Source organism: Bos indicus, chromosome 17 (genome assembly GCF_029378745.1).
Source record: "Bos indicus isolate NIAB-ARS_2022 breed Sahiwal x Tharparkar chromosome 17, NIAB-ARS_B.indTharparkar_mat_pri_1.0, whole genome shotgun sequence".
Classification (NCBI taxonomy): Eukaryota; Metazoa; Chordata; class Mammalia; order Artiodactyla; family Bovidae; genus Bos; species Bos indicus.
This window is the reverse complement of record NC_091776.1, coordinates 23,986,326-24,012,514: the sequence shown is the minus strand read 5'-3', so window position 1 is coordinate 24,012,514 and position 26,189 is coordinate 23,986,326. Positions and strand designations below refer to the sequence as shown.

Sequence of the window (26,189 nt, the reverse complement as noted above, 5' to 3'; positions counted from 1 at the left end):
ATTCTGGCATGTGAGGATATAATGAGAAGTTGGAAGTCTACCACTACGAAAAGGGCTCTGCTATCAATCATGCTGGGATGTGATTGTGGGCTTCCAGCATCAGAACTGTGAGCAATGTTTCTGTTATGTATAAGCCACCCTGTCTATGATATTTTGTTATAGAAACCTAAGCACACTAAGACATCAATTTCTCTCCCAAATATCTTTTTTCAACCCAGAAGATATTACTATAACATAAAAATATAAATAATAAATATAAATCTTATTCCTATTAATCCATTTAATGTTTCTCTACTAAATGGGGTAAATTCCAAAGTCTTTTGACAGTCTACAAGACTCTATATAATTGGATGAATCTTTATTTTTTGGCCTCTCTCTACTCTCAGTTTTGTTCTCTCTGTTCCAGCCATACTAGGTCCCTTTCGAAGGATCTCTGCCATAGTTACTTTCTATACTTGAGGTTATCTTCCTTCAGGTATTTTAGTGGCTAAATTTCTCACCTTATCTTTTCATGAAAGGCTATACAGTAACAATTTCTTTTTAATTTGGGGTAGACTTACAATATTATATTAGTTTCAGGTGTACAGCAAAGTGATTCTATATCTTTATACATTTTGTACCATACAAAGTTATTATATTGTTTACTCTATTTCCTGTGCTGTACATTTCTGTGACTTATTTTATAGCTGGTAGTTCATATGTCTTAATAATCTTCACCTATTTTACCCATCTCCCCACTCACCTTCCTACTGGCAACAACTAGTTTGTTCACGGTACTTATGAATCTGTCTCATTTTTTTAATATTTTTTTTTGTTTTGTTAGATTTCACATATAGGTAAGAACACAGTATTTGTCCTTCCCTGTCTGACTTATTTCATTTAGCCTAATACTCTTTGGTTCTATCAATGTACTTGCAAATGGAAAGATTTCATTATTTTTATCGCTGGGTAATACTTCATTTTATGCACACACACACACATACATACCACCATATATATGTGAAAGCACTCTTTTTATGCCTCTGCTGTTAAGGCAAAGCTCCCTGAAACTCTTTTCTCTATGTGCTCAATTGGTTTAAAATAAGGCAATCAATATTATGATATTTTGCTCCATCATGTTATTTTTTTTAGTTACTCCTTAAATGAAAACAAAATACTACATATATATATATATACACACACACATATATACATATACACATACATATATACACATCACTTCTTTATACATTCACTTGTCAGTGAGTACTTAGATTGCTTCCATATCTTGGCTACTGTAAATTACAATGAACACTGGGATTCATATATCGCTTCAAATAAGTGACTGTTTTCTTCAGAAAAATACCTAGAAGTAGAATTAATGGCTGCTGCTGGATAATATGGTAATTATATTTTTATTATTTATTTATTTTATTTTTTAACTTTACAATATTGTATATGTAGTAAAACCAATACTATATTATAAGGTAATTCTATTTTTAATTTTAATTTTTAGAGGAACCTCCATGTTGTTTGCCATAGTAGTTGTACTAATTTACATTCCCACTAACAGTACACAGGGGTACACCTTTCTCCTCATCCTTGACAACACTTGTTGTCAATTCTTGTCTTTGCAATGACAGCCAATATAACAGGTGTGAGGTAGTATCTCACTATGGTTTTGATATGCACTCTGTGATGATGAGTGATATTAATGCCAGGACCCAGAGCTGGGTTGTTCAATGTGGGGCTTGGGCCCATGTTCCTTAGGGAGAACCTCCAAGCCTATGTTATTCCCTTCTTTTAGGTCATCCATCCAGGATGTGGGTCTGGATAACATGATACTGTTTTATATCCTTAATTGTGGTAGAGCTGTTCAGCTAGCCTTCAAGTCATTCTCAGAGAGGGTCATTCTCTATGTTGTTGTAGTTTTTGTGTGTCCATGAGAGCTGATGGGCTCAGGGTATTCCTACTCTGCCATCTTGATTTCTCCTCTCTATTTTATTTGTTGCCCAATGACCTAATTTTTAAGTACAAACCCATGTTCAGTTTTATTGATCCCCCTTATATGTTTTATTTTTCCATATTATTGTGTTATTTATAACACACTGGTTTATTATGCTATTACTAGTTTATTATGCTACTATCAATTTTATTTTTCTCTTTTCCACTTAACCAATATAATAAAACTTCTGTTTTTAACTTTTATATCTGAAAAGCCTAGAACAGACCCTGATAAAATAATACTTAAATAGCTGATGACATAATGAATTAATTAGTAAAATCTATCCCTCTACATTTGCTCACAATCCCATGTATCTTATCACCCACTGATTGTGTTAAATTTTGTACTAAATTTTGTATCTGTTCCATTCTGTATCTTCTATTTCTCCCTTTGTGTTCATTCTCATAGCCATTTACAGCTCAAGTGTTCATAAGCTTAAAAATAACTCAGCTTTTACCTTAAGCCAACTTTATCTTCAGTATTAGCATTATCCTATACGATGATATCAAAATTCTTTAGAGAAATATCAATAACTGTTGACTCCATTTCCTCATACTTAAACCTCTATTCCTACTACTTGAATTGAACCTCTTCATATTTATCTGGAACACTTTTTACCATGATTTCTAAACCAAAAGTTCTTGAGTGTCCTATCACACTCCCATCCATTTCAGGGGAAGCTTTCTACACTACACTATTAGTATTTGAGCCTTCCAGAAATCTGCCCTAGACCCTCGCACATAATCACCCTTCACTTTCTCCCTAGATATCTTGTCCACCCCATATCTTCAACTGTACCAGATACTAACACCTTCTGAATTCATATCTCCCTCTCTCCTGAAGTCTGGGGACCACATTTTCCACAAAAATGCACCAAAGCTGTCTAAAACATGTTAAAACTAAATATTCATCTTCTCTGCAAACCTCTGCTCTTTCCTCTATATTTCCTATCATAATATACCATATAACCAATCATGAGCTCTAATGTTAAATCAGTGAGAACTGTCAACTCTACATCTTTAATTACCTTGTGACCATTACCACTATCTTTCTCTGTGACTATCATTTCCTTATTGGATAATTTTTTTTTTCTCACTATAAGTCATGATACAATTCTATAAAGAGTTGTCTTAAACAATCAAAACTTATCACTATATTCTCCAATTAAATTATTTTCAGTTCAGTTGCTCAGTCATGTCCAACTCTTTGAAACCCCATGGATTGCAGCACGCCAGGCCTCCCTGTCCATCACCAACTCCCGGAGTTCACTCAAACTCACGTCCATTGAGTCGGTGATGTCATCCACCCATCTCATCCTATGTCGTTCCCTTTTTCCCCTGCCCACAATCCCCCTCAGCATCAGAGTCTTTTCCAATGAGTTAACTCTTCACATGATGTGGCCAAAGTACTGGAGTTTCACCTTTAGCATCATTCCTTCCAAAGAACACCCAGGGCTGATCTCCTTTAGAATGGACTGGCTGGATCTCCTTGCAGTCCAAGGGACTCTCAAGAGTCTTCTCCAACACCACAGTTCGCAAGCATCAATTCTTTGGTGCTCAGCTTTCTTCACAGTCCAACTCTCGCATCCATACATGACCACTGGAAAGACCATAGCCTTGACTAAATGGACCTTTGTTGGCCAAGTAATGTCTCTGCTTTTCAATATGCTATCTAGATTGGTCATAACTTTTCTTCCAAGGAGTAAGCGTCTTTTAAGTTCATGGCTGCAGTCACAATCTGCAGAGATTTTGGAGCCAAAAAAGATAAAGTCTGACACTGTTTCCACTGTTTCCCCATCTATTTCCCATGAAGTGATGGGACTGACACCACCCTTATGGCAAAAGTGAAGAGGAACTAAAAAGCCTCTTGATGAAGGTGAAAGAGGAGAGTGAAAAAGTTGGCTTAAAACTCACCATTCAGAAAATGAAGATCATGGCATCTGGTCCCATCACTTCATGGGAAATAGATGGGGGAACAGTGGAAACAGTGTCAGACTTTATTTTTGGGGGCTCCAAAATCACTGCAGATGGTGACTGCAGCCATAAACTTAAAAGACGCTTACTCCTTGGAAGAAAAGTTATGACCAACCTAGATAGCATATTGAAAAGCAGATACATTACTTTGCCAACAAAGGTCCGTCTAGTCAAGGCTATGGTTTTTCCAGTGGTATGTATGGATGTGAGAGTTGGATTGTGAAGAAGGCTGAGCACCGAAGAATTGATGCCTTTGAATTGCGGTGTTGGAGAAGACTCTTGAGAGTCCTTTGGACTGCAAGGAGATCCAACCAGTCCATTCTGAAGGAGATCAGCCCTGGGATTTCTTTGGAAGGAATGATGCTAAAGCTGAAACTCCAGTACTTTGGCCACCTCATGTAAAGAGTTGACTCATTGGAAAAGACTCTGATGCTGGGAGGGATTGGGGGCAGGAGAAGAAGGGGACGACAGAGGATGAGATGGCTGGATGGCATCACTGACTCGATGGATGTGAGTTTGAGTGAACTCTGGGAGTTGGTGATGGACAGGGAGGCCTGGCATGCCGCGATTCATGGGATTTCAAAGAGTCAGACACGACTGAGCGACTGAACTGAACTGAACTGAACTGAGACCAGATGCTATGATCTTAGTTTTCTGAATGTTGAGCTTTAAGCCAACTTTTTCACTCTCCTCTTTCACTTTCATCAAGAGGCTTTTTAGTTCCTCTTTACTTTCTGCCATAAGGGTGGTGTCATCTGCATATCTGAGGTTATTGATATTTCTCCCAACAATCTTGATTCCAGCTTGTGCTTCTTCCAGCTCAGCGTTTCTCATGATGTGCTCTGCATAGAAGTTAAATAAGCAGGGTGACAATATACAGCCTTGACGTACTCCTTTTCCTATTTGGAACAGTCTGTTGTTTCATGTCCAGTTCTAACTGTTGCTTCCTGACCTGCATATAGGTTTCTCAAGAGGCAGGTCAGGTGCTCTGGTATTCCCATCTCTTTCAGAATTTTCCACAGTTTATTGTGATCCACACAGTCAAAGGCTTTGGCATAGTCAATAAAGCAGAAATAGATGTTTTTATGGAACTCTCTTGCTTTTTCCATGATCCAGCAGATGTTGGCAATTTGATCTCTGGTTCCTCTGCCTTTTCTAAAACCAGCTTGAACATCTGGAAGTTCATGGTTCACGTATTGCTGAAGCCTGGCTTGGAGAATTTTGAGCATTACTTTACTAGCACGCGAGATGAGTGCAATTGTGCAGTAGTTTGAGCATTCTTTGGCATTGCCTTTCTTTTAGTGACTCCATATTTCCCAGTTAGTGTAATGTAAAGGATCATTTAGATTAGAATCGGTTCTCTGCTTCAGTTTCAAGTCTCATTTTTCTTAATTACCTATACTCCTCCTTACAGTGTTTCTCTCATTCTGAACTATTTGCTGCTGCTGCTGCTACTAAGTCACTTCAGTCATGTCCGACTCTGTGCGACCACAGAGACGGCAGCCCACCAGGCTCCACCACCCCTGGGATTCTCCAGGCAAGAACACTGGAGTGGGTTGCCATTTCCTTCTCCAATGCAGGAAAGTGAAAAGTGAAAGTGAAGTCGCTCAGTTGTGTCCGGCCCTCAGCGATCCCATGGTCTGCAGCCTTCCAGGCTCTTCCATACATGGGATTTTCCAGGCAAGAGTACTGGAGTGGGGTGCCATTGCCTTCTCTGAACTACTTGCAGATTCCTGGATATAACAGATTTCTTCACTCTTAACTCTGGTCCTTAGCACATAATCTTGCCTCTTATGTGATATATTTTCCTCAACATATAAAATCTCCCCTGGTACTCTCCACCCGTATTTTCATTGAATTTACACATTTACCTTCACGTCTTAGATTAGACTTTGTATTAATTGTGAATTCTAAGTGAGTTTTTCTTCTTTATACTACTGTATCACACTGTGTTTATTGTTGACATCACTTTTCACATTAATTATAATCACTATATGAAATGTGTTCTTTCTCTAAACTGACAAAGCAAGCAGAAAATGTACATATGTGTAGTTCTCATACATTACCTGGCACATTCGCTTTTTGTTAACTTAAAAAGTTAGTATGGTGATTTTTATGCTTCAGGTATAATAAATTAATCTTCATAAAAATACTATGATTTAGGTGGCATTATTATTGTAATTTCATGGATGAGAAAACTGAAGCTGAGAAAAGTTAAGAAACTACGAAAGATCAAACAGTTATAAACTGGTAAAGCTAAGAATCGATGCTTTTGAACTGTGGTATTGGAGAAGACTTGAGAGTCCCTTGGACAGCAAGGATATCAAACCAGTCACTCCTAAAGGAAATCAACCTTGAATATTCATTGGAAGGACTGATGCTGAAGCTCCAATACTTTGGCCACCTGATATGAAAAGCTGCCTCATTGGAAAAGACTCTGATGCTGGGAAAGATTGAAGGCAAAAGGAGAAGAGTGTGGCAGAGGATGAGATGGCATGACTCAGTGGACATGAATTTGAACAAACTCTGGGAGATAGTGAAGGCCAGGGAAGTCTACAGTGCTGCAGTCCAGGGGGTCACAAAGGGTCAGACCTAACTTACAGACTGAACAACAAAAATAAAGGTTAAATATTATTGCCATGAAATTATTACTCAATCAATGAAAATATGAATAACTTGGGGAATAAGTGCATGAATTTTCCTTTCCCCAGATCACCAGGTATTTGTTACCAGTAACTGGGGTATACGTTTTACAATTCAGTCTGTGTTTTCTTTGGATGATTTTTGTTTTCTCCAGAAAGTTACTCAGTCTCTCAAGCAAACATATTCTGGTAATCCATATGCCAGTATGTGTCTTAATCTGAAGAGTAGACACAATTGACAAAAATGAGACATTGGTTACACTAAGTTGAAGAGGCCCCTTAATAACTTGAAGAGGCTTTTTCTGTGAACAGTTGTACAGATTGTGTCCACAACAAGGGCCTCTGGCCAACGGGGCTAAAATCCAGCCCAGAATGTACTGTCATTTTGGAGGAAGAAATGACATTTTAACTAATTAATTTTTCCAGCAAGCAGGGGTACATTTTCCAATTAGTCTGCCAGATTGGGTGTTTTTTTTTTTTTTTTTTTTTCCCTAATTCTAATTATTTTCTATTTTTTCTTTTTTTAAACAAAGTCATCACTAGCAGTCATCACTAGACATATGCTAGCAGACAGCCTGCCCAGGAGGGTTTAGACATTTAAGTATATATTCTTTTCTAAGCCATATGATTTTATCAAATTTCCTCAACATTATTTTTCTCATCTGAAGAATGGAGGTAATAAAATCTAAATCAAAGTTTTGTTAAGAATATTGAATGATATAATTCATACACATCACCAATACTTTATGTTGCATACAGTAATTACTCCATAAATATTGGATTTTATGTTAAAATTTTTATTCCATTTAATATCATTATTATTTCTTCTTAAAATTTTTCTTATAATGATTGCATCTTCTTTGGATTCTGATAGCTAATGAAGCTTAGTGAGATAAAACAACCTTTGAAATTTTGTTGGAACAAGTGTTAAGACAGCAATCTTGAACACCATTCCCTAAATATTAGAATATAAGAAAAACTGTTTATGCATGTACATTTTCTACTCAAAGTTATCAGAAGTACTATTAAAATTACAGAATTACTCTTGTCATACAAAATAAAAGATGTTTCAGCATAAAGTGTAGTAAAAAGTGAAGGTACTTTCTGTTCCTAACTTGGCAAATTCAGATACATTTATGAACACTATGTTATAAACTGTTCTAGACCAAGGGCAACCATCGAGATGAATCTGCAGCAAAGTCTCAGGTTATGTAACTTATTCGTGTTATATGGTAAGCTGAATAATTCCTCAAAAATGTCTAGGACTTACTCGTAGGTGACTATGTTACCTTAAGTGGTAAAAGAGACTGGCAGCTTTGAAAAAATTAAATATCACAGGTTAAAGAGATTATCCTAAACTATCTGGGTGGGTCAAACTCAGTCACAAATATCCTTACAAGTCGGGGTCAGTAGAATAAAATATGACAGTGGAATCAAAGGGATAGAGTGATGCTAACTAGAATATCACCAGTCAAGGACTGAAGATGACTTCTAAACACCAACAAAGGCAGGGAAACACATCTCCCCTAAAGCCTCCAGATGGAACAGACCATCTAACACCTTGAGTTTAGTCAAGTAAAATTGATTTTGGATTTCTGACTTCCTAAACTATAAAGATAATAAATTTTTATTGTTTTAAGCTACTAAATGTGTTTTAATTTGTTATAGTAGCAATAAGAAACTAATATAGGCAGGTGATCTTAGAACAGTGAGTGGGGAATTGAGATAGGAAAAGAGGAAAAATCAGTATCATCATCAATTAAATATATATATACATATATAGTCTTTTGGATAAATTTGAGAATGGTGTGGAATATATAGATACCTCTGAAATTCTCTACTCCTTACCAAAATATGAAAAATCTGGGGATTTTATATACAAATTTCCATCAGTCATCTTTTTAGGGCTAATTCTGAAAGTATTAGTTTCCTGTCACTTCTGGACTGCAATGTGGGCCGATAAAGCAGAGTCTAGCGGCCAGAGAGAACCCATGGGCAAAGCACTGCAGTGCTGATGCCTGGAAGTCTACCTGTTGTGCACGGAAGCACAATTAAGAGGATGGAAACAGGACACTGATAGCATCTACAGAGGTTTCAAATCCGTGTTTACTCATGGTGAGTGAACTAGAAAACGCAATGAAATTAAGAACTGCTTATTTGTTTTAGTGTTGCTTACACACATCTTTGAAATATGATGCACTAAAGTAAGCCAAATAATTCTTTTTGAAATTAGCAATCTAAAGGGAAAAGTGAAGTATTATCCTTAGTAAAACTGAACAATCTATCTGAAATTTAAACATTCAAAGATTGGCCAAACATATCATCATGTACACCTTATCAAAACATGAACCTAAAATCAGATTGCTTTAATATTAACCTTCTCAAAAAGTGCCTCACAGAAAGAAATTAAGTTACCAACTTCACACAAATAATATTTTAAATATTAAATTGGTCTTTATGCTGCAGTAAATTCTGTTCAGTTCATTTCAGTCTCTCAGTCGTGTCCGACTCTTTGCGACCTCATGAATCGCAGCACGCCAGGCCTCCCTGTCCATCACCAACTCCCGGAGTTCACTCAGACTTACGTCCTTTGAGTCAGTGATGCCATCCAGCCATCTCATCCTCTGTCGTCCCCTTCTCCAATCCCTCCCAGCATCAGAGTCTTTTCCAATGAGTCAACTCTTCACATGAGGTGGCCAAAGTACTGGAGTTTCAGCTTTAGCATCATTCCTTCCAAAGAAATGCCAGGGCTGATTTCCTTCAGAATGGACTGGTTGGATCTCCTTGCAGTCCAAGGGATACCTACTTAACAAATATGAGTTTGGGGCCCACAGTTGAATGATTTATTGATCACTCATTCATTTTATATTGAAGAAACATTTTTAAAACACATATTATGCACTAGACACAACTCTAGGTACTGGAGATGTAGAGCTTACACTATAGAAAATACAGACAATAAAAAAATACATAATTAAACATATAATATGTAAAAGTGATCAGTTTCATAGAGAAAGATAAAACCGTAACAGTGGACATAAAGTTCCAGGAGTAGGAGGAGATATAAAAAATGTAAGTGTTGTTTAAAGAAGTTTTTTATGAGTATAGTTTAAGGGACAGTTGAGATTGGATTTAAACATTTGATATTTGTCAAAGAGTAAATGTTATTGAAAACCACAGACTATAAGAAATAGGCAAATAGATCAAGTACATATAGAATATGATATCTGAGGACAGAATTCTGCAGTAACCAAGATTTTATATGTTGGGGAAATGAGAAAACTCAGCAGTGAGATGGAGAAGCAGCAGTAACAGAAATGGAACAAACAACAGAATTAGGACAAAGAGTAGTATACTTAAAGCCAAGTTAAAAATGAAAAGAGTCTTAAGGAGAAGTGAGAGACCTCTTGTATGAAATATTGATTTTCTACAAAGGATGAACACTATGCAATGGATTTACCAATGTGCAATGGACATAAATTTGGGAAAACTCCAGGAGATACTGAAGGACAGAGGAGCCTGATGTGCTGCAGTCCTTGGGGTCTCAAAGAGTCAGGCATGACTTCATCACTGAACAGCAAGGAACAAGTTTAATGGTGCTCTTCAAAAGACCTGTTTTGTTGAAAAGAGGAGGGGCACAGGCTTACTGGAGAGGTTTTAACAAAATGCCAGGAAGGGACCTGTCCTTCAGTTCTATATCATATATTCTTCACTGTAATTTCACTCATTAAACTCTTCTCTAGTGGATACCATATAATTCATATTCCTTTTTGGAGACAATTCTGTCTTTTTCATCCATTCCTTTTGTGTGACCCATCAACTATCTCTCATAGATATTATCATATCTATTTTGAAATTATGAACTTCTGATTTCAGTGTTATTTCCTATCTTTGGTATTGGTTAAATTCCTTTGAATTCAAGCTGGGGTGAAGATCCCACTTTACTTTCTTTCATGTCTTTCTCTATGAATCTATGTATGCTGGAGCAGGGATATACTAATGTTAACTTAGTAAAATGTTTTAATTATTTTTCTCTTTTTACACTATTTTTAAATGAGAGCTGTATTATTATTTACATTGAAATGTCTTAAAACAGTAGACAATTCAAAATGGGCTAAGTATAGATGTTTGGGGTAATTAATTTGGATGCAGTTTGTGTATGTCTTATTCTGCTTTCACCCCTAGGTATATTTAATGAAAATACACCTTCACTTTGGTAGTATATTGTGTGCTATGTACATTTCCTCTGAATCTCTGATATCATCATTCTTTAGTAGCATTCATACTTTACTGCTACCATACTTATGAAGAACACCTTCCCCTCTGTGTTCCTTTTTCCTTTCCCAGAAGTAATGTCTATCCAAGAATGACAATAGTTTATTCTTTGATCCACTGGATCTCAGAACTATTTTGGCTATTTTATAATCAATGTAAATTGCATCACTGACTTAATGGACATGAGTTTGAGCAAACTCTGGGAGCTGGTGATGGACAGACAGGGAAGCCTGGAGAGCTGCAGTCCATGGGTCGCAAAGAGCTGGACATGACTGAGTGACTGAACTGAACTGAATCAATGTAAAAACTCTCTCCTGGGATGTGTGTGTGTGTGTATGTGCTCCGTAGCTCAGTTGTGTCTGACACTTTGCAGCTATAGTCACTTTGCAGCTATATAACAACAATAATCCATCAGGCTCCTCTGCCAATGGAATTTTCCAGGCAAGAATACAAGAGTGGGGTGCCATTTCCTACTCCAGGGGTTCTTCCTGATGAGGAATAGAACTCCTGTCTCTTGCATCTCTTGCATTGGCAGGAAGATTCTTTACCACTAGCACAGTCTGGGAAGCCTTCTCTTAGGATAACCCTTGTTATTGCTTTCTGTTCTCCACCATGAGGATTCTACTCCTCTCTCTCCTGCCCAATCCCTACCTAGTTCTACACTCTTTCTTAGACTTAACAGAAAACTCTGCTCGTCAGATATCTGTATTTCCCCACATACACAGAAGCTACAGTTTGTTGTATGCTTTGCTGATAAGTATAGGCTATAGGAGTATAGGCTATGGGTGGTTTGATTGTATTTGTTTTCTGTTTGGACTTATATGTGGGCATTTTTTCTTTTTTTTTTTTTTTGTTTTGTTTTTGGTTAAGAACATGTAGAGAAATTTGTCGATTTCCATAATCACCAGGATAGTTAAAACTGCCTCTCAATGTAGTATTGTTAGTCCTTCCTCCTACCAATAAATATTGATATAGATAAAAAATTTGTTGAAAGACTGGGAGGACATTACTGTGGCTTATTAAAGATCATATCCAATTTTAAATAAACAAAACTTGGAACTTATAGTCTATGAATCTAAAGAATTGAAAAGAATAGTAACAAGCAAAAAGAAACAACTATGTATAAATGGAAAGAAACAACTCTTTCTTTGTTGAGAAAAATGGGGATTTTCAAAACAACTGTTACATCAAAGACATATTAAAGAACACTACAAAGAATTCAAGTTAACTTTCACAGTAATAAGTTTTAATAATCTGCACAAATATAGTAATCATACACTTGAATAAATGGCTGTGGGGAGCAATGTGGAAGTTCATTTCTGGAAATCATCAAAGATAAAAGTAGCATTTTTTTTGTTTTTATGGGAGACTTAAATGAAATATTTCCTGACCAAGAAGAAATGAGATATTTTACTTTTCAGTGTTCCTTTCAGCCATAACATCAGTCTCTATGATCCAACTGTATTTCTCACCTATTACCTTGATAGCTTTATTCTTTTTGGTATTATGTCCCTTTCTTTTTTCTATCGTAAGAGGAGAAAGATACAACGTGGAGTCCTTATACCTTCCCATATACTACTTCTGAAGAAAAATAAAAGCTGAAGGGGTTGGGGAAATACTATAGAAGTATTGAGCAGCTGGAAACAAGAACACAATTTCTGCAAATGTTCACAGCTTCAATTTCATACTTAATTTATCTATATGACCCAACAAAATCACTTAACCACACAAAAATACTTAACATTTGGAATTAGAAAATTACTGCACTAATATCATTAGTAAGAACTATCATCAGCAACATGGAAAACACTCAAATATCTCTAATCCAGAAAATTTTAATTACCCAGCTATGCTAAAAGTAACAAAATCATTTTCCTAGCTGCTTTTCTACTGCTTGTAAAATCAACCCTTGAGAACAATGGTAAGTTAAATGCTACTTTTGTATTCATGAAAAAGGAAGCAGGATGAAAAGAGCACAGCTGCCCCAATACTTTCAAGAAAACCTTTCATCGTTTGCAGAATCACACACATATTTATATATTTGTGAGTGCATATACACACACACTGCCACAAATTTCAAGAGGTTAGAATAATTTTTATCCTGTTTCACATTCTATCTACTAAAGCATTTTGATGTATTAATTGATGATAGGTAAACTGACAGAATAGAAATAACATTTTTGAATTAAAAATATCTTTATCTAATTACATAATTTTAGCATTTGACACTGTTTTTGCGACATCCAAAGACATGATTTTTTTTATATAAATGCTATGAATGTAGTATTTTAAAAACCTCATCTCAGTAGCACTAGTATTTTCACTGCACTCAACTGAAAACAATCAATTACCATTAGAAGCCTATTTATATTAATCTGTGTTAAGGTTTAAAAAGAGAAAGGAATATTACTAAAGTTGCTACTGTCCAAGTCTATTAAAATTCTCAAAATTTTAGCTATAAAGTTAGGGTATAGTGACAATGTATTTAAAGACATTTAAACAAAAAATTTAAAGACTTTTTGTGATTCTTTGTCTAGGAAATTCTCCTATGTCTTTCCCCAGAATAAAGTTAATCTGTCAGAGAGATTTTTATTTTTATTTTAAAATAACTAATCGTTACCTCATCTTCTTGCAACAACTTATTTATATACAAGCAAAACATATTTAAGAAATTAATTTCCACTAAAGAAACTACTTCCATAGCTTTCAAGCTCTATAATATTTAATATATTATGAACACTCATCATTTCACGCCTATGAAATTCTCTCCTTAATTGAATTAGTTGTTTTATTTCTTCTTTAACTGTTTTTCCCGGTATTTTTCTTCAGCTCCTTTATACTCCTGAGATGTTTGTGTCCTTTCCCTCTCCCATCTTTCTAGAATCTCAGTATTTGTATCTAAGCCCATAGCTTTGTTTTTTACCTCCCAAACTCCTCCACATCAATAAATTTACTATTGAATTAATAAAGTTTAAGCTTTAGAAATCATTTCTCATGGCTGTATTTAAAGACACTGTACCAAACACTGTATTACATAATTTATACATTTTAAAAGATCTCCAAAAATTGTACCAGTTTCCTGCATGTAAAACTAGCATAACTCCCTGCTCTTGACTGTATACACCTGATCTGAGACCCAGATGCATCTGTGATTTCCTTTAGCTATGTCCACTTACATATGCTTTCCAACAGAAAATAATTTTCATACCAAACAGTATATATACATCTAAATTTATACCTATATTCTAACATTCTTCACTGTTAATCCCTATATTAGTAACCTAATTTTCACTCGGCTAGCCATCCAAGTATGAACGTGACAGGCATCCTTAATCTCCTGCATATTTCAGCCCCCAAAACACAGAATGAAATTCATTTTAAGCGTGGTAAACAAAATCTTGAATGTGACCACCACTGGCCTGTCCTGCTCACCTACCATACATGCACCATAATCCATTAACATTATTTACAGAACTACTAAACCTGTAGAACATTAAACCTGTAAAAATCCATATTTTTATGGAACTTACTATGTCTTGTGTCTAAAACAGTCTTTCTCCATCTTTCATTCTAAGTCATCATTAAAACCTAGACTTTACTACAATGTCTTTTTCTGAACCCTCCTTCATCGTTATGCACTCATTCTCTTATTCAGTCATTTTCTCCATCATGATAGCACTGTACTTTGAAACTTTTAACACTAAAATTGAATCTTTTTAAACTAAAATTTAGTAAAATGGATTTTGCTCACCACTAGCTCCATGATGGGACTTTAATCCCCATGATGAAATCTCTATTTTATTCATTTTTATATCTGTATTGTCTTACAAAATAATATCACAAACAATAGTACCTGGCAAATATGGTGAATTAATTAATTTACTGATTATTTTGGATTAACCATTTATGTTCCAATCTAACACCAAACCCTCCACTTGTGCCCATGACTATGGTTACTCCTTCTACTTATGAAGAACATCACTTGAATAATTGTCTCATCTGTTTTATATTTCTTGTATCATTTTTCTCCTCTCTACTAGATCGTTTCCATTGGCTTCATACCTGCTTTAATATTTTCTTAATCCTTTCTACAACAAAACTCTTAGAAAAGGATTGCTGAAATGTGTCTCTAATTCCTTTTTTGTTATTTTGGCTTGAATTTTGTGTATTCAGACTTTGTTCTTACCTTCCATTCCACAGTTTCTGTTCATGCCAAGGGCACCAGTGATATCCACTTTTTTAGGTATTCATGTTTTGTCCCTATCTTCCTGGACTTATTAAGTGCATTTGATACAGGTGATAAGATTCCTCTCCTTAAAGTATTTTCTTCACTTAGTTTCTCTTTTTACCTCATTAGTTGCTCCTTCTTGGTCTCCTTTGCTCTGAATCCCTGCCCTCTTAATTTGGAAAATTACAGACCTCTCTATATAAAAAGCCTCTAATATTTTGCCTGTGTGTATGTATATGTTATCTCAGCCTTTCTTTCCCTACACGCCCTGCAATGCTGTAGACTTTTCCTGCTTCTCAAAATGCCCTTCATCTACTAATTTTCTGACTTTATATCTTGCTATTTCCTACTTCCCCATCTCCTGGACCTTACTCAAACTCGTGTCCATCAAGTCAGTGATGCCATCCAACCATCTTGTCCTCTGTCATCCCCTTCTCCTCCTGCCTTCAGTTTTTCCCAGCATCAAGATCTTTTCCCACGGGTTGGCTTTTCCCATCAGGTGGCCAAAGTATCATAGCTTCAGCTTCAACATCAGTCCTTCCAATGAATATTCAGGATTGCTTTATTTTAGGATTGACCAGTTTGATTTCCTTGCTGTTGAAGTGACTCTCAAGAGTCTTCTCCAACACCACAGTTCAAAAAGATAAATTCTTATGCATTCAGCTCTCATCGTGGTCCAACTCTCACATCTACACATGACTACTGGAAAAACCATAGTTTTGACTATACAGACTTGTCGGGAAAAGTAATGTCTCTGCTTTTTAATATGCTGTCTAGATTGGTCATAACTTTCCTTCCAAGGAGCATCTTTTAATTTCATGGCTGCAGTCACCATCTGCAGTGATATTGGACCTAAGAATATAAAGTGTGTCACTGTTTCCATTGTTTCCCCATCTATTTGCCATGAAGTAATGGTACCAGAGAAGGCAATGTATCGGAGAAGGTATCGCAGAAGGCAATGGCACCCACTCCAGTACTTTGCCTGGAAAATCCCATGGATGGAGAAGCCTGGTGGGCTGCAGTCCATGGGGTCGCTGGGGGTCGGACACGACTGAGCGACTTCACTTTCACTTTTCACTTTCATGCATTGGAGAAGGAAATGGCAACCCACTCCAGTGTTCTTGCTTGGAGAATCCCAGGGATGGGGGAGCCTGGTGGCTGTCGTCTGTGGGGTCACACACAGTCAGACACGACTGAAGTGACTTAGCAGCAATGGTACCGGATGCCATGATCTTAGTTATCTGAATGTTGAAATTTAAGCCAGTTTTTTCACTCTCCCCTTTCAGCTTCATCAAGAGGCTCCATAGTTTCTCTTTGCTTTATGCCATAAGGGTGGTGTCAACTGCATGTGTCAGTTGCTCAGTCGTGTCTGACTTTTTGTGACCCCATGGACTGTAGCCCGCAAGGCTCCTCCATCATCTGCATATATGAGATTATTGATATTTCTCTTGGCAATCTTGATTCCAGCTTGTGCTTCATCTACCCCAACAATTTTCATGATAGCCTCTAGCCATTTTATTTTGTTTTCTAGGCCTTACAGGGCACATATTAGAAAGAAAATCACATGCATGTATACACATATACAAACACAAGTTAATTTTTGTGAAAGGACTTTCTGATTTTCCCACTATCCAATGTTACTTAAAAATTTTCTACTGTAAGATTTGACAATTGCCATATAAAATGACAGCTAAACAGAAATGTTCATGATGGTCTCATTTAATTAATTTCTACCAAAGTTATCCACCATTTTTTCTGATATGTTTTTGAAAAGTGTTATTTCCACATGTAATGATTTATGTGCATGTATGCTCAGTCACTAAGTTGTGTCCAACTCTTTGAGACCCCATGCTCTGTAATCTGACAAGCTTCTCTATTCATTTGATTCTCAAGGTAAGAATACTTGAATGGGTTGCCAGAGATCAAATCCTTGTTTCCTGCACTGCAGACACATTTTTTTAACCATTGAGCTACCACTACCCATCAGTTGGTACAATGGAAGAAATATGTAAAAAAAAATAATAATAATAATATGTATAAAAAACAAAGCAATAAAAAAAGTATAAAGTTTTTATGTAAAACCTTTGTGTAAAGCTCTAAATACAACTGAACATTAAGTTTAAAAATTGAAATAAGAAACAATTTATTATATGCAGGCAAAAGCATGTTCAGTTCAGTTCAGTTCAGTCGCTCAGTCATATCCGGCCCTTTGCAACCCCATGAATCACAGCATGCCAGGCCTCCCTGTCCATCACCAACTCCCGGAGTTCACCCAAACTCATGTCCATCGAGTCGGTGATGCCATCCAGCTATCTCATGAGCCTTTGTCGTCCCCTTCTCCTCCTGCCCCCAATCCCTCCCAGCATTAGAGTCTTTTCCAATGAGTCAACTCTTTGCATGAGGTGGCCAAGGTACTGGAGTTTCAGCTTTAGCATCATTCCTTCCAAAGAACTCCCAGGGCTGATCTCCTTCAGAATGGACTGGTTGGATCTCCTTGTAGTCCAAGGGATTCTCAAGAGTCTTCTCCAACAACACACTTCAAAAGCATCAATTCTTCAGCGCTCAGCCTTCTTCACCATCCAGCTTTCACATCCATATATGACCACTGGAAATACCATAGCCTTGATGAGATGGACCTTTGTTGGCAAAGTAATGTCTCTGCTTTTGAATATGCTATCTAGGTTGGTATTAACTTAGTCACTGACATAAAGATCTCTAAAGAGAGAAATCTCAGATTTCATGGGTATATATGCCAGAAAAATAGGAATACATGAAATGTTAAATTTATGTTTTATAATGTGCTTTAAAAATACGTTATTACAACAATCATTCTTTCTTCGTTCAGTTCTATACTGAGTCAAACAGTGGTTTTATATAGAAAAGAGAACTCTGAATTTAACTTAGGTGAATGCTGGTCTTTATTCATCATGCATTGATTCCTTAATATTACATTGTATTTCCATAGATTAAGTGCAGGCCTCCTTCCAAATAGAGACCACATGTTTGTGGAATGTCCAGGCCATATTGCTGTGCCAAAGGTAATAATTACAACAGTATTTATCAAAGTGGTTGTCCACAAAAGAGCCATGTGTAACTTCTCCTTTTCAATTGTTGTAAATGGAAGGAGACTAGAAAATTAAAAATAAAATTTCAAGGATGAAGGGGCAGAACAAAATATTAATCAGTTTCCAGCTGAGTTAGTAGAACCACTAAGTCTTACTTTGAAGTAAATAAAGAGCCTGTCTTTGGGGAGAAAAGAATGAACATAAAGGGAGCATTTAAAAAGTCTTTCATCTTTGGAATATTTGTTGCTTAAATTACCCATTCTTCTCAGTACTAGATTTTAAAGGCTTCCAACTAGGCTTTGAAACTGATATGCTCCTGAAGTTGTTAGGCTGAAGTGGAGGAATTGACATCTTCATTAAAGCATTTTTTTAATTATGATAAATAATTCCTATAAATTGCTATCTTACCTTTATTACCAAATATACACAAATATATTTCATTTCTTTGTTTCATTTCAAAGTATATTTCATTCATCCTTCCCTGCCAAAATATTTACTTTTAACAAAAATATTCATATTTCATATCAAAATTTTTAACTCAATGCCTAATGCCAATATATTATTTAATATTTTAAATATGTAATTATTAAATTAAATAAATGTTCAGACTCAACTATCTTCTTTGAGTGAACTTTTGCTATTACTCAAAAAAGTATGCATTTAAAAAATTGTTCTGCCTTTGGAAGATTAAGTTATCAGGGAAATAACTTTACAGACTTTTTTTAACTTATTCTAATTTTTATGAGCACAATCTTTCTTGTAAATTTATGACAAACACAAACAAACCCAATGGTAGAAACTTAATGCCTAATCTCTCCATTAGTGTTTTCTATTACCTCTATTGTATAGTTTGAATTTTGACACTTAAATCATGTATTCACACACACAAACACACACACACTCCCCTATAGTTTATAACTGGAGCTAAAGCAATCTAATTATATACTATCAAATTTAAGTGGACATGTTTTCTAGAAATTAGACTTTGAAAGTTCAATTATAAGTGTATGAAATAGTCATTTCAGTTTTCATCAAATATTGGCAAAGTTCTCTCATTTGAATGATGCTACTGTTCTAAAGAGAAGCAGCAGTCAGCAAACTGCCCTAGGAGAGGGGAGCACTGTGTCTCTAACATCTCTGTGGCTTACTGAGGTGGGTTAGATGGGTTCTAACATCAAAGTAACAGAAATTAGCATGTATATTTTACTTATAGACTGTGGAACTTTATTAACCCCCTTTTTTAATCTATGAAATAAAACAAGAGTGCATTTTGAGTTTTTAAAATTATATAAAATTAGCTTTCATTTTTTTTAAAGCGACAAAATGCAGGTTAGTCCAGTTCTCTGCATGCAAATATTTTATATTTAAAAACAATTTATAAAAGCCTATTCATATATTCCTTCCCTTTCTTATTTCTTCTTCTTCATTTATGAAAATCTTACTCTTAGGCATCTGTTTTATAGCAAATGAGAAAAATGAGATTGTTATGTCTCCACTTGATTTCAATTTGTCCACCTCAGACATAATAGCATGATGTTGACTAAGCTTAACTACGTTACTTGGTGTGTAGGAAAATTAATGTCTGTCTTTATAAAAAACCAAAATACTCCTATTATATTAGGATTTGTAAAATATTTGCCATTATACAATCAATCATGTTTTTGAAAATGTGGAACTAGTAAATTTTAATTACTCTTTCTAAAGCCATGTATAGTAAGATCTTTCCCATTCCTTTTCAAAATGTCATCACTACTGAAATACTCATGAGAACTTTGTGCAATACGTATGCTAGCTTGCAATTTTATTATTTTTAATAAATAGGGAAGATGGGAAAATAAGGATCCTTAGTGCCTTGAATGAAGTGAAAAAGTGCTTAATACTTATCACTGTGACCAGACCTTTCTCCCTCAGTGAAGGTAATAAAAGAAGTCAGATCACCCTCCTTGCTTTTAAGTATTCCAGAGCAGCTGTCATGGTGTTTGGCTGTGAAAAGCACTCATGGGTCCTAAGTAGTTAGACATTTGGGACATTTGGAATGAAAATAAAACTTCATAAGCAGGAGGCTGCAGGTAATATTTGAAATTGTTTAACACTGTCTCAGGTAGAAAATAAAAGGGATGTCAGAATAACATCTTCAAAGGTCTCTTCATAACAAGAAACTTTTATCTCATTCTTTAAAAAAAAAAATGTAACCCATTTGGATGTAACTCAGAAAAAGGAATGAAATTATTTTTTTTCCACAAGGTTTTAAAGTACTACCTCCTAGGGTTCTTTTGGATAGCTCATGATATAAGCGAAAACATCTAACTTATGCTTGACACATAGAAAGCACTCAATATTAGTTTTATTTTCAAGATAAACTACTATGTACATCCAGGGAATATGATTTTATCATTTATTTATTTTATAATATATATCATCATTTTATTCTAGCATCAGAAATCACCTTAAAGCTGTATGGTTTGAGTCAATTATTTTATAAATGAAAGGAAAAAAAAAGGAAAGCCAAAATAATCTTATGGGAACTCTGAGTTAGAAGAATAGTTTTTTTTTTTTTTTTCTAACTTTAGTCTGTGTTCTTTCAATCATTTTTTTTTAGCTTTCTCTCTTTACCTTGATTTATCAATTTCATGACCATAGGAAATCTTTCTGTCTGGACTTCATATAGTGTCCAGTACAGTCATCAATACATATGTACACTGGATATTTTCTGGCAAGTTGTAAATTAACAGAGTGTATGATAATGTCAACATGGTCAGAAGAATTGAGTATATTCAGCAGTAATAGATACAGTAAAAATAGGAATATCATGCCAGTTTGAAAAAAAATAGTGCTTCTGTCCAAATTTGATATTATATATATAGTTGAGCTATTTCAAATTCTGAAAGATGATGCTGTGAAAGTGCTGCAGTCAATATGCCAGCAAATTTGGAAAACTCAGCAGTGGCCACAGGACTGGAAAAGGTCAGTTTTCATTCCAATCCCAAAGAAAGGCAATGCCAAAGAATGCTCAAACTACTGCACAATTGTACTCATCTCACACTCTAGTAAAGTAATGCTCAAAATTCTCCAAGCCAGGCTTCAGCAATATGTGAACCGTGAACTTCCAGTTGTTCAAGCTGGTTTTAGAAAAGGCAGAGGAATCAGAGATCAAATTGCCAACATCCACTGGGTCCTCAAAAAAACAAGAGAGTTTCAGAAAAATATCTACTTCTGCTTTATTGACTATGCCAAAGCCTTTGACTGTGTGGGTCACAATAAACTGTGGAAAATTCTGAAAGAGATGGGAATACCAGACCACCTGACTTACCTCTTGAGAAACCTATATGCAGGTCAGGAAGCAACAGTTAGAACTGGACATGGAACAACAGCCTGGTTCCAAATAGGAAAAGGAATATGTCATGGCTGTATGTTGTCACCCTGCTTATTTAACTTCTATGCAGAGTACATCATGAGAAACGCTGGGCTGGAAGAAACACAAGCTGGAATCAAGATTGCTGGGAGAAATATTGATAACCTCAGATATGCAGATGACACCAGGGTTATGGCAGAAAGTGAAGAGGAACTAAAAAGCCTCTTGATGAAAGTGAAAGAGGAGAGTGAAAAGTTGGCTTAAAGCTCAACATTCAGAAAACGAAGATCATGGCATCTGGTTCCATCACTTCATGGGAAATAGATGGGGAAACAGTGGAAACAATGTCAGACTTTATTTTGGGGGGCTCCAAAATCACTGCAGATGGTGACTGCAGCCATGAAATTAAAAGACGCTTACTCCTTGGAATGAAAGTTATGACCAACCTAGATAGCATATTCAAAAGCAGAGACATTACTTTGTCAACAAAGGTCTGTCTCATCAAGGCTATGGTTTTTCCAGTGGTCATGTATGGATGTGGGAGTTGGACTGTAAAGAAAGCTGAGCACTGAAGAATTGATGCTTTTGAACTGTGGTGTTGGAGAAGACTCTTGAGAGTCCCTTGGACTGCAAGGAGATTCAACCAGTCCATTCTAAAGGAGACCAGTCCTGGGTGTTCATTTGAAGGACTGATGCTGAAGAGGAAACTCCAATACTTGGCCACCTCATGCGAAGAGTTGACTCATTGGAAAAGACCCTGATGCTGGGAGGGATTGGGGGCAGGAGGAGAAGGGGACGACAGAGGATGAGATGGCTGGATGGCATCACTGACTCATTGGATATGAGTCTGAGTGAACTCTGGGAGTTTGTGATGGACAGGGAAGCCTGGTGTCCTGCGATTCATGGGGTCGCAAAGAGTCAGACATGACTGAGCAACTGAACTGACTGACTGACTGATATTTATTACTTATTATATATCAGTTCAGCTCAGTTCATCCAGACTCATGTGTAGGGTGACAATATACAGCCTTGACGTACTCCTTTCTATTGCTTTTTCCATGATCCAGCGGATGTTGGCAATTTGATCTCTGGTTCTTCTGCCTTGTCTAAAATCAGCTTGAACATCTGGAAGTTCACAGTTCACGTATTGCTGAAGCCTGGCTTGGAGAATTTTGAGCATTACTTTACTAGCGTGTGAGATGAGTACAATTGTGTGATAGTTTGAGCATTCTTTGGCATTGCCTTTCTTTGGGCTTGGAATGAAAACTGACCTTTTCCAGTCCTGTGGCCTCTGCTGAGTTTTCCAAATTTGCTGGCATATTGAATGTAGCACTTTCACAGCATCATCTTACAGGATTTGAAATAGCTCAACTGGAATTCCATCACCTCCACTAGCTTTGTTTGTAGTGATGTTTTCTAAGGCTCACTTGACTTCACATTCCAGTATGTCTTGCTCTAGGTGAGTGATTACACCATCCTGATTATCTTGGTCGTGAAGATCTTTTTTGTACAGTTCTTCTGTGTATTCTTTCCACCTCTTCTTAATATCTTTTGCTTCTGTTAAGTCCATACCATTTCTGTCCTTTATTGAGCCCATCTTTGCATGAAATGTTCCCATATAAATATACATAATTGTGATACTGTTATATACATATATATTGTGATATGTATATTATTGGGAAAATTGAGTATTCCTCTTTATGACTTATTAGCATATAGACATGTCTTTCTGTAAATGACACACCCAGAGTTATTTCTATAAAGCAATAAACTAAGTCAAGGATATCAAAGCTTTCCTTAGACCCTCCTAGTTGATCCTCATATATAATGTACCCTTGTTTCTTTTAAGAACCTCAGCATATAAGTAATGATTTGTTGATCTTTTATAATAAAAAAATATTTAATTAAAATAATCATGTTCAGCAAAAAGGTAATGCATGCCTACTCACCTATATTAGGATCTGTTTAGTATTTTACTTATTTTTTATTTTTTAAATCTTATAGAAATACAGTTGGTCTTCAATGTTGTGTTTAATTTCTGTTGCAGAGAAACATGACTGAGTTTAATGTATATATATATATATATATTCTTATTTTTTCTGACTGTGGTTTTTGCACAGGACGCTGAATGTATTTTTCTGTGCTATACAGCAGGACCTTGCTATTTATCCATCCTATATGTAATATATCACATCTGCTAATTCCAAACTCTCAGTACTTCTCTCCCCTATGGCCTCCCCCTTGGTAATCACAGGACTTCTCTCTATATCTGTAAGTATGTTTTTGTTTCATAAATATGTTCATCTGTGTCATGTTTTAGATTCCATATATAAAAGATATCATATGATATTTCTCTGACTACCTTAATTTTGTGTAATAAACTCTAGGTCTATCCATGTTACTGTAAATGGCAATATTTCATTATTTTTTAAGGTTGAAAAATATTGAATCTGTATGCCATATCTTCTTTATTCATTCATCTGTTAAAGGACATTTAGTTTGTTTCCATGTCTTGGCTATTGTAAATAGTGCTGTTATGAACATAAGGGTGCATGGAACTCTTTGAATTATGGTTTTTCTGGGTATATGCCCAGGAGTGGGATTGCTTTTTGCAACACTATTTTTAGTTTTTTTTATGAACCTTCGTACTGTTCTCAATAGTGACTACACCAGTTCACATTCCCACTAACAGTGTAGGAGGGCTGACTTTTCTCCACAATCCACACAAAACTAAACTCAAAATGGTTTAAAGACTTAAAACAAGACACCTAAAACTCCTAGAAGAGGACATAGCCAAAATATTCTCTGACACAAACTATACCAATGTTTTCTTAGGTCAGTCTCCCAAGGCAATAGATAGAAAAGTAAAAATAAACAAATGGGACCTAATCAAACTCAAAACTTTTTCACAGCAAAGGAAACCATAAACAAAACAAAAAGATATCCTATGGACTGGGAGAAAATGTTTGCAAATAATGTGACCAACAAAGGCTTAATTTCCAAAATATATAAACAGCTCTTACAATTCAATAACAAAAGTAAAAAGCAACCCAATTGAAAAATGGGCAGAAGACCTAAATAGACATTTCTCCAAAGTGGAAATAAAGATAGGCACATCCAGAAACTTCATCATTGCTAATTATTAGAGAAATGCGAATCAAAACTATAATGAAGTACTGCCTCACACAGGTCAGAATGGCCATAGCTAAAATGTTTAACCATATGTAATACCCAATAAACATTACAAATATTGACTTAAATCACTTTATATATTTTTTTTCAGTTCAGTCATTCAGTCGTGTCTGATTCTTTGCACCCCATGGACTGCAGCATGCCAGGCTTCCCTGTCCATCACCAACTCCTGGAACCTGCTCAAACTCATGTCTATTGAGTCAGTGACATAATCCAACCATCTCATCCTCTGTTGTCCCCTTCTCCTCCTGCCTTCAATCTTTCCAGCATCAAGGTCTTTTCTAATGAGTCAGTTCTTTGCATCAGGTGGCCAAAGTATTGGAGCTTCATTTTCAGAATCTGTCCCTCCAATGAATATTCAGGACTGATTTCCTTTAGGGTTGACTGGTTTGAACTCCTTATGGTTCAAGGGGCTCTCAAGAGTCTTCTCCAACACCACAGTTCAAAAGTGCTCAGCTTTCTTTATAGTTCAACTCTCACATCCATACATGACTACTGGAAAAACCAAACTTTGACCAGACAGACCTTTGTTGACAAAGTAATATCTCTGCTTTTTAGTATGCTGTCTAGGTTGGTCATAGCTTTTCTTCTAAGGAGCAAGCGCCTTTTAATTTCATGGCTGCAGTTAACATCTGCAGTGATTTTGGAGCCCCCCAAAATAAAATCTCTCACTGTTTCCATTGTTTCCCCATCTATTTGCCATGAAGTGATGGGACCATATGCCAAGACCTTAGTTTTCTGAATGTTGAGTTTTAAGCCAACCTTTTCACTCTCCTCTTTCACTTTCCTCAAGAAGCTCTTTAGTTCTTCTTCACTTTCTGCCATAAGGGTGGTGTCATCTGCATATCTGAGGTGATTGATATTTCTCCCAACAATTGTTTTAAATACTTAAAACAAGTCCAATTTTTAGTGAAACTGTAAGTTCTTTGAAATTGAAGAATTTAATAAAATACTTCTAATGCTACACTGCTTAGAACAAAGTTATTTTCTAACTATTCAGTTATTAGAGGATGGTGGAGATTTCTAAAGAAATAAATGCCAATATTCTGATTCACATTGGTGGGAAAATACCTTCTGCTTTGAACACCATGCCTAAGTGATTAGAGGGAAAAATGGCATTTTGTATTCTTGGCTCTTGAGATCCTCTCAAGTGAACATATGGAACTGAATTTGGGATTAAATCAAATGCTGAGTGCACTAACTTCTCTACCTCAGTTTTCTCTTTCAATTTATTTTCTTTTTCCTTTTAACCCAGATCAAATCTCTCCATATGTTGGTTCCTATTTAGACTAGCAACAATTTTCCCTACATTGCTTTTATGTTACATTACACCCTGGGGTAAATGTCATTAACTATAGTTTCAGCCATTAGTCTCATCCCATCATTATATAATTGACTTTCCAGAGAATCTTCTCTGTATGTGTAATTTTGACTAATTCAACTCACAATTTGGAAAACTTTTCAGAATCCTTTCAATG

The 26,189-nt window shown here is 35.9% G+C and overlaps 1 long non-coding RNA gene across 1 annotated transcript in view; it reads left to right on the top strand.

The window, feature by feature from the left end:
• Window positions 1–13: 13 nt before the first annotated feature.
• LOC139176843 (uncharacterized) overlaps window positions 14–26,189 on the top strand; it is a 249,812-nt gene continuing 223,636 nt past the window's right edge. The window contains exon 1 of the long non-coding RNA XR_011561316.1: window positions 14–107. This is a non-coding gene — a long non-coding RNA (uncharacterized lncRNA). The remainder of the gene's footprint in view (window positions 108–26,189) is intronic.